This window comes from Orycteropus afer, unplaced genomic scaffold (genome assembly GCF_000298275.1).
Source record: "Orycteropus afer afer isolate SDZICR_OR568_19922 unplaced genomic scaffold, OryAfe1.0 scaffold00091, whole genome shotgun sequence".
In the NCBI taxonomy this organism is placed as follows: domain Eukaryota; kingdom Metazoa; phylum Chordata; class Mammalia; order Tubulidentata; family Orycteropodidae; genus Orycteropus; species Orycteropus afer.
Genome location: NW_006921678.1, coordinates 2,149,556 through 2,158,860, shown reverse-complemented (window position 1 = coordinate 2,158,860; position 9,305 = coordinate 2,149,556). Strand labels below are relative to the sequence as shown.

Here is a 9,305-nt window from a genome sequence, read left to right as displayed (position 1 = left end):
TCTCACCTATTTTGGTCATGTTGTAAGAAGGGACCATTCCCTGAAGAAGGATGTCATGCTTGGTAGGGTGGAGGGTCAATGAAAGAAGGGGAGTCCTTCAACGAGATGGATTGACATGGTGGCTGCAATGATGGGCTCAAGTATAGCAGGGATTGTGGGGATGGCACGGGATCGGGCAGTGTTTTGTTCTGCTGTGCATGGGGTCACTATGAGTTGGAAACGACTCGATGGCACTTAACAACAACAACAATAACAGTATTAAGTAGTCTTCCTTAGAGATATATGGATATTATCCTATCAATGACTACATTTTTCTTCAGGACAGATCTTGAAATAGTCTTTGTGATGATGAATGCCACACCATTCCTCTTAAATTTGCCATTGCCAACATAGTAGATCATATGGTTGTCTTATTCAAAATGGCCAAAACAAAACCATTTCAGCTCACTAATGCTTAGGATATTGATCTTTATGCATTCCATTTCCTTTCTCACAATTTCCAATTTTCCTCGATTCATACTTCATATATTCTATCTTCCAATTATTAATGGATGTTTGCAGCTGTTTCTACTCATTTTGAGTTGTGCCACATCAGCCAATGGAGGTCTTAAAAGCTTTACTCTATCCATATCCTTAAGGTTGTTTCTCAAACCCACCAGCCACTCCTCGGAAGGAAGGTTGGGCAATCCTACTTCCGTAGTGATACTACCTCGGAAACCCAAGGAGGGGTTGCTATGAGTCGGGGCCGACTCGACAGCAAACAACAACAACAACAAGAAGTTTGTTTCTACTCTGAGGAGCCAACTTTTCCCCAGTCAAATTTTGCGTGCTTGCAAATTGTGAGGCTCATCTTCTGGCATTATATTGGACAATATGCAGGGCAATTCATAAAGTTTTCCAGTAATATATCAGACAGTGTTTCACGGCTATTCATAAGGTTTTCACTGGCCAATTGTTTGAGAAGTGGATGGCCTCTTCCTTCTTTTGAGTCTGTCTTAGCCCAGAAGCTCTGCTGAAACATGTCCACCATGAGTAACCCTACTGGCATTTTGCAACACTGGTGGAATAACCTCTAGTCTTACAGCAACATGTAAGCCACTATAAGACAACAAACTGACAGACAAATTTATCTCCCTTAGTTGTTCCTAACCTCTCTGTACCTACCTACCTTGAGCCCTGGCCTTAAAATAAAGCCACCCCAAATCAAAAAGCAGCCCCTGAACCCTGGATCCACCTATATCCCCTACCTACCTAAGTGTTAGTAAGCTGAAATGGATTGATATTGTCCATTTTGATTCAGAGAATCATATGGTCTATTATGCCTGGAATGACAAATTGGTCACATTGTCTGTTATGCCTGGAATGACAAACTGGATAGGAACATCACATTCATCATCCAAAAGAGTATTTCAAGGTCTATGCTGAAGTACAATGATGTCAGTAATAGGGTAATATTCATAGGGCTACAAGAAAGACCAGTTAATACTACTGATATTCAAATTTATGCATCAGCTCCCAAAGACAAAAATGAAGAAATAGATTTCTATTTCCCTACCAACTTCTGCAGTCTGAAATGGACCAAACACAAACATGCAATAAAGATGTATTGATCATTTTTGGTAATTAAAATGCAAAAGTATGGCTTTGTTGACAGAAATTATGCAGAGGATCACATGACAAAATTTTGTAAAAACATGACTTATTTGTTGCAAATACACCTTTCAACAACACAAATGGTATCTATACACTTGGACCTCATCAGATGGAACACACAGGAAACATACTGACTACATATGTGGAAAGAGGTGATGGAGAAGCCCAATAGTATCAGTCATAACAAGAGCAGGAAGTTATTGTGAAATATACAATTAATTACTCATATCCAAGTTCAAACTGAAGCTGAAGAAAATCAAAAGTCACAAAAAGAAAGTATAAACTTGATTATATCCCACAAGAATTTAGAGACCTCTAAATAGATTTGACACATTGAACACCAATGACTGAAGACCAGTTGAGTTGTGGTATGACATCAAGAACTTCAAACATAAAAAAACCTAAAGGTAATTAAAAAGGGAGAGAAAGAAGAAAAGACCAAAATGCTTACCAGAAGAGACCTTGGAACTTGCTCTTGAATGGAGAATAGCTGAAGTGAATGGGAGAAATAATCAAATAACAGACCTAAAGAGAACATTTCAAACGCAGTTCTAGAAGACAAAGTAAATGGAATGTGCAAAGAACTACAATTAGGAAACTGAAAAGGAAGAACACACTCAGTATTTTTCAAGATGAAAATACTGAGGAAAAAAAAATTCAAGCCTCTGGTTGGAATATTGAAGGATTCTAACTCTGGTAGCTTAGTGCCTAAGGCACTTGACTGCTAACCAGAAGGCTGGCAGTTCAAACCCACCAGCCACTCCTGGGAAGGATGATCCTTGCTATACTGAGCCCAACATTGCAGACACCGTGTCAATCTGTAGTGATACTGCCTCGGAAACCCAAGAAGGTGTCGCTATGAGTTGGGTCCGACTCATCAACATATAACAACAACAACAACAACATAGTAAAATATTGAATGATGCAGTAAGCATCAAAAGAAGATGGAAGGAATACACAGAGTCAGTGTATCAAAAAGTATTGTTTGACATTCACCTATTTCAAGAGATAGCATATGACCAAGAACCGATGGTAACAAAGGAAGAATTCCAACTTGCACTGAAGGTAGTGGGGAAAAATAACGCACATCTGTCAAGTCAGATCTGACCCATAGCAACCCCTCCTTAGATTTTCGAGGCAGTATCACTACAGATTGACACGGTGGCTGCAACGTTGGGCTCGGTATAGCAAGAATCATGGAGCTGGCGCAGGATCGGGCGATGTTACATTCTGCTGTGCATAGGGTTGCTATGAGTTGGAAACGACACAACAACACCTAACAACAAAAACATCACTACAGAAGTAGATTGCCCAACCTTCCTTCTTAGGAATTCTTGGTAGGATTGAATGACCAGCCTTCTAGTTAGCAGTCAAATGCCTTAAGCACTACACCACCAGAGGTCTAGCAGAAAAATAAGCCTCCAGGAATTGATGGAATATCCACTGAGGTATTTTAACAAATGGATGTGGCACTGGAGACACTCACTTCTTTACACAAAGAAATTTGGACGGCAAATACTTGGCCAACTGACTAGAAGATATCCATATTTGTGAACCTCCCAAGAAAGGTGACACAACAGAGTGTTGAAATTATTGAACACTATCCTTAATATCACAAAGAAGGAAAATTTTTTCTGACAATAATTCAAAAAGTGCCAGAAATTCAAGCCAGATTCCAGAGAGGGCATAGAACAAGGGATATTGCTGATGTCAGATGGATCTTGGCTGAATGCAAAGAAAAATATTTACTTTTTTTTTTTTTTTTCCTATTGACTATGCAAAGAATTTAACTTTGTGGATCATAACAAATTATGGACAATGGGATGAAGGATGGAAATTCCAGAATCATACTCATGATTAACCTGTGCATAGACAAAAGAGACAATTTTTCAAAGAGAACAAGCTGATATGGAACAGTTTTAAATCAAGAGAGGTGTGTATTGGTGTTGTATTTTTTCACTATATTAATTTTGTCTGTATGTTAAACAAATAATCCAAAAAGCTGGACTATACCTAGAAGAACATGACATCAGAATTGGAGGAAGACTTATTAATAACCTGTGATATACAGATGACACAACCTTGCTTGCTGAAAGTGAAGACTGCTTAAAGGATTTACTGATGAACTTGTAAGACTATGGTCTTCAGTATGGATTACACATCAATACAAAGAAAACAAAAATCCTCACAACTGGAACAATAAGCAACATTACTATAAGTGGAGAAAAAATTGGAGTGTCAAGGATTTCATTTTACTTAGATCCACAATCAAAGCTCATGGAAGTAGCAGTCAAGAAATCAGAGGACATATTGCACTGGGAAAATCTACTGCAGAAGACTTCTTTAAAGTGTTAAAGAGTGAAGATGTCACTTTGAAGTCTAAGATGAGCCTCACCCAAACCCTGATATTTGAAATAGCCTCTTAGGCATGTGAAAGCTGGACAATGAATAAGAAAGATGGAAGAAGAGTTGATGCCTTTGAATTGTGGTGTTGGTGAAGAATACTGGAAATACCATGGACTGCTAAAAGAATGAACAAATCTACCTTGGAAGGGGTAAAGCCAGTATGCTTTATTGAAATGAGAATGGCCAGACTTTGTCTCATGTACTTTGGTCATGATGTCAGAAGAGATCAGTCCCTGGAGAAGGATATCATGCTTGGTAAAGTGGAGTGTCAGTGAAAAAGGAGAAAATCCTCAATGAGATGGCACACAACAATGGGTTTAAGCATAGCAGGGACTGTGAAAATGGCATAGGATGCAGCGTTGTTTCAACCTGTTGTATGATTTTGTTGTACATAGGGTCAGTATGAATAGGAACAGACTCGAAGACACCTAACAACAGCAACATTAGCAAAATTAGCAAAATTATTATATACAGCTCACTTATTTAGACATTTAGCTCCTTGAAGGATTATCATGCTCAGTACATTGGAACTGCTTTCACAAACTTTTCTTAAATTGAAATAATTTTATTTCCTAGGTGAGCTAGTCATGATTTATATTTGCTTATACATTTCTACAATATCATGGATGAGCTTTAGGTTTTTCAAAATATGTTAACAGAATTATGGGAAGTATATTTATATAGGAATCACTCTTACCCACAACACATATGTATTTATGCAAGCTATGAAATTATAGATATATTACATATCATAAACTGATGTGTTGCCTTGTTACATAATTGACAAATGATTATGTCACTTTCTCATTTCTACTGAATTTTTTGTAGCAATTATTTTACAACCTCTTCCAAATAAGTTATTATTCTCTGTACAGTAAGGTGTGTGCAGATAGCACCTAGCAAAACACTTTTTCAAAGATGATAAAATTTTATAATTGAATGATAATGTGAACTCATGTACACTAAATGTCTTCTTTCAAATAAGTCAATGTAAACAAAAAGCACACACAAAAAAATAAAAGGAATTTACTATAATCCATTTTCTCATCAATGAAATTTATCTTTCTACAAAGAGATATGAAAACTCATTGCTGTTGACTTGATTCTAAAATTGTAAATTAAGTGCCTATTTAAGTTCAAAGTACTCTCCAATAGCCAAAATTACAAGTTGTTGTTGTTGGTGCCATCAAGTTGGCTTAAACTCATACCGATCCTAAGTACAACACAACAAAACACTGCCCTGTCCTGAGCCATCCTCACAATCCTTGTTATGCTTGAGCACATCATTGCAACAACTGGGTCAATCCATCTCATTGAGGATCTTCCCTTTTTTGCTGATTCTGTACTTTACCAAGCTTGATGTCCTTCTCCAGGGCGCTGGTCCCTTCTAACATAACCAAGGTAGATAAGACAAAGTCTGTCCATTCTCACTTCTATGGAACAATCCAGCTGTACTTCTTCCAGGACAGATTGGTTTATTCTTCTGGCTGTCTATGGTACTTTCAGTATTTTTCCCCAGCACCACATTTCAAAGTTATTAACACTTTTTGTTCTTTCCTTATTCATTGTCCAGCTTTTACATGCATATGAGGCTATTGAAAATACCATGGCTTCGGTTAGGCATGCCTTAATCTTCAAAATGACATCTTTAGTTTTAGCACTTTAAAGAGGTCTTCTGTAGCAGATTTGCCCAAGGCAATACATCCTATTCTTGCTGGGCTGCTACTTTCATGGATGTTGATTATGAATCTTAGTAAAATGAAAGGTCATCAATCTCTTCTCCATTTACCCTGATGTTACTTATTCGTCCAGTTGTTGCTGAGGTCCAGCCTCAGCTGTGGGTCTCTGGAGGGAGAGGTGGTGTCGGCGAGATGAAGGAGACACACTCACACAAGAGGAAGATGTGCCCTACATAATGAGGTGGCCTTCTTTATTTTATACTATATTGCAGATTACATGAGATAATGACAAAGCAAAATGACAAACTCACAATTTCAGGTACATCTTGAATCAGTTCATGGCTGTGGGCTATTAACTTTCCAAAACTTATAAAACTATTATTGAACTTATAAACTAGACTTATGTCTTATCTTATCTAACTTATCTATCATTAACATTATATGAGTAAAATGTGCTAGGCAATGAGGTTGACTAAGGCATGAAAAAATGATCAGGGTGAAGAAAACAACATGGGGCTAGAACATGTGGCCTAACCTTGTGGTTTGCACCATTCTCTGAATTACCACCAGCCTGGGGGTGCACATGGGTCTACATAGTCCATCAACATATACTTGTGGCCTTTTAATTTCTTAAAGTAACTGTTCCATTGCTTGATTAGAGTATTTCTCTGTGCAGTAGTTTTACACCTAGGCATTGATCATTTTCGTCTAAGAAGGGGAGAGAGTTAAAAGGAACTCTTTTACCATCTACCCACACCATTCTTTTACCTTCTATGTATGCCCCAGTATAAGGAAGAGGAAGGTCAGGCCTTAGGGAAGGTTTAGGCTCCCCTCCCCTAGGAGGATACCAAAGTCTACCATTAATTCTATAAGCTACATTAGGAGGAGGCTTAACTGTAAGAGGCAGCCACTTAGGCCAAGGTTTCTTCCTTTCAGGAGTAATCCCTTTTCTATGTTGTGCTGCAGGGGTTGGTATTGTAGGAGGTTGAGTACCCATGCGATCTTTTCACCAATGTGAATTCTCAATGTCTTTAGGATTCCTAGGGGCCTTTCCAGCTCTGGCTTATCATGGGGATTTCTAGGAATACTTGGGTTTTTGGAATTGAAAATCATCTGGAAGGTGGCCTGATTCATGGGAAACATGAAAATCAGTTTCGGACCCTCTGGGATGAACCAGAAGGAGGATGATCACCATAAAGATTATTGTAGCAATTAAGATAATGGACCAGAATACAATTGAAAGTAAAAGTGGAATTGGCTTCCGCCCAAGACTCTTGAGAGCTGGAGCTTTGTCAAGCAGCAGTCATAGAGGTCTGGGCATCACCAAATTGTGAGGATTTTTGTTATGTTGAAATATAATCCATACAGAAGGGTCTTCATCAGTGAGTACTTTAAGTCATCTTCACTTTCAATAAGCAAGGTTGTGTCATCAGCATATCACAGGTTGTTCATCGGTCTTCCTACAATACTGATGCCACATTCTTCTTCATATAGTCCAGCAAACTTGGGTTATTTGGTGAGCAGCTGATTGAATAAATGTGGTGAAAGGATAGTACCCTGACAGACACCATTCCTGAATTTTAACCATACATTATCTCCTTGTTCTGTTGGAATAACCGCCTTCTGGTCTATGTAAAAGTTCCTTTCAACATAGTAATTTTCCTTGGCATTCCCAGTGTTATCCACAATTTGTTATGATGTGCAAGGTTAAGTATCTTTGCATAGTCAATAAAACATAGGTAAACATCTTTCTGATATTTGTTTCCAGCTAAGATCCATTTGACATCAGCAGTTATATCACTCATTCTACATCCTCTTCTGAATCCAGTATACCCTTCTGGATTCTATGTACTGCTGCAATCATTTATGAATTATGTTCAGCAACATTTTACTTGCATGCCATATTAAAGGTGTTGTTCAATAATTTCCACATTATGTTGGATCACCGTTCTTTGGAATGAGTGCAAATATGGATCTCTTCCAGTCAGTTGGCCAGGTAGCTTTATTCCACATTTCTTGGCATAAACGAGTACACGTATCCAGAGCTCTAGCTGTTTGTTGAAACATCTCAGTGGGTATTCTGTCAATTCCTGGAGCCTTGATTTTTGTCAGTTCCTTCAGCGTAGCTTGGACTTCTTTCAATACCATTGGTCCTTGATCATATATATTCTACTTCCTGAAGTGGTGGAACATTGATGAATTCTTTTGGTTCAGAGACTCTGTGTATTCCTTCCACCTTCCTTTGATGCTTCTTGTATCATTCAATATTTTGCTAAAAAAAATTGCTTAAAATTGCAACTTGAAGCTTGAATTGTTTCCTTCAGTTCTCACAGCTTGAGAAATACTGACTATGCTCTTCCTTTCTGGTTTTCTAACTCCAGGTCTTTGCATATTTCATTATAATACTTTACTTTGTATTTTTCAGCCACCCTTTGAAATTTTCTCTTTAGCTATTTTATTTTGTCATTTCTTCCATTTGCTTTAGGTATTCCCATTCAACGGCAAGTTTCAGAGGCTATTCCAGCATTCATTTTTGTCTTTTCTTCCTTTCCTGTCTTCTTAGCAACCTTTTGCTTTCTTCATGTAGAATGTTCGTATATGATTCCACCTCTTGTTGGTCTTTGGTCATTCATGTTCAATGTGTCAAATTTATTTTTCTGATGGTCTTAAAATGAAAGTAGGATATAATCTCAGTTATATTTTCACTCTTGTGGACTTGCTTTAATTTTCTTCAGCTTCAGTTTGAACTTGCATATCAGCAATTGTTGATCTATTCCACATTCAGACCATGGCCTTGTTTTGATTGAATATATTGACCTTCTCCAGTAACTCTTACTACAGATATAGTTGATCATACTTATCTATATTCCATCTGCAAGCTCCATGTGTATAACCACTGTTTGTGTTGTTGAGAAAAGGTATTTGCAATGAATAAGTCATTGGTAATCCAAATTCTATCATGCAATTTCCAGCATCATTTCTATCACCAAGGCCATATTAGCATAGTGCCTAAGGCACTTGACTGATAACAAGAAGGCTGGAGGTTCAATCCCACCAGCCACTCTTTGGAGGGAAGGTTGGGAAATCTACTTCCATAGTGATACCACCTCAGAAACCCAAGGAGGGGCTTCCATGAGTCGGGTCCAACTCAACGGCACATAACAACCACAACAACGATTTGTCTTTGTTTTCAACTTTCTCATCTTGATCATCAGTAAATATCAATATACCTAAAATGCATGCTTGGTCAATTTCAGACTGCAGAATTTGGTAAAAATCTTCAATTTTGTCATCTTTAGCTTTACTGGTTGGTGTGTAAACTTAAATAATAATGTTGTTGTTGTTGTAGTTAAGTGCTGTCGAGTTGTTTCTGACTCATAGCCACCCCATGCACAGCAGAGCAAAACACTGCCCGATCCCATGCCAGCCCCAAAATCCCTGCTATACTTGAGCCCATCATCGCAGACACCATATCAATCCATCTCCTTGAAGGCCTCCCCCTCTTTCGTCGACCCTCCACCCTACCAAGCATGACATCCTTCTCCAGGGAATGGTCCCTTCTTACAA

At 38.2% G+C, this 9,305-nt stretch overlaps 1 protein-coding gene across 1 annotated transcript in view; it reads right to left on the bottom strand.

Annotated features, from left to right (window-relative positions):
* Nucleotides 1–9,305, bottom strand: part of LOC103198330 (iron-sulfur protein NUBPL-like) — a 140,518-nt gene that overhangs the window by 100,442 nt on the left and 30,771 nt on the right. The gene's annotated exons all lie outside the window — the stretch shown is intronic.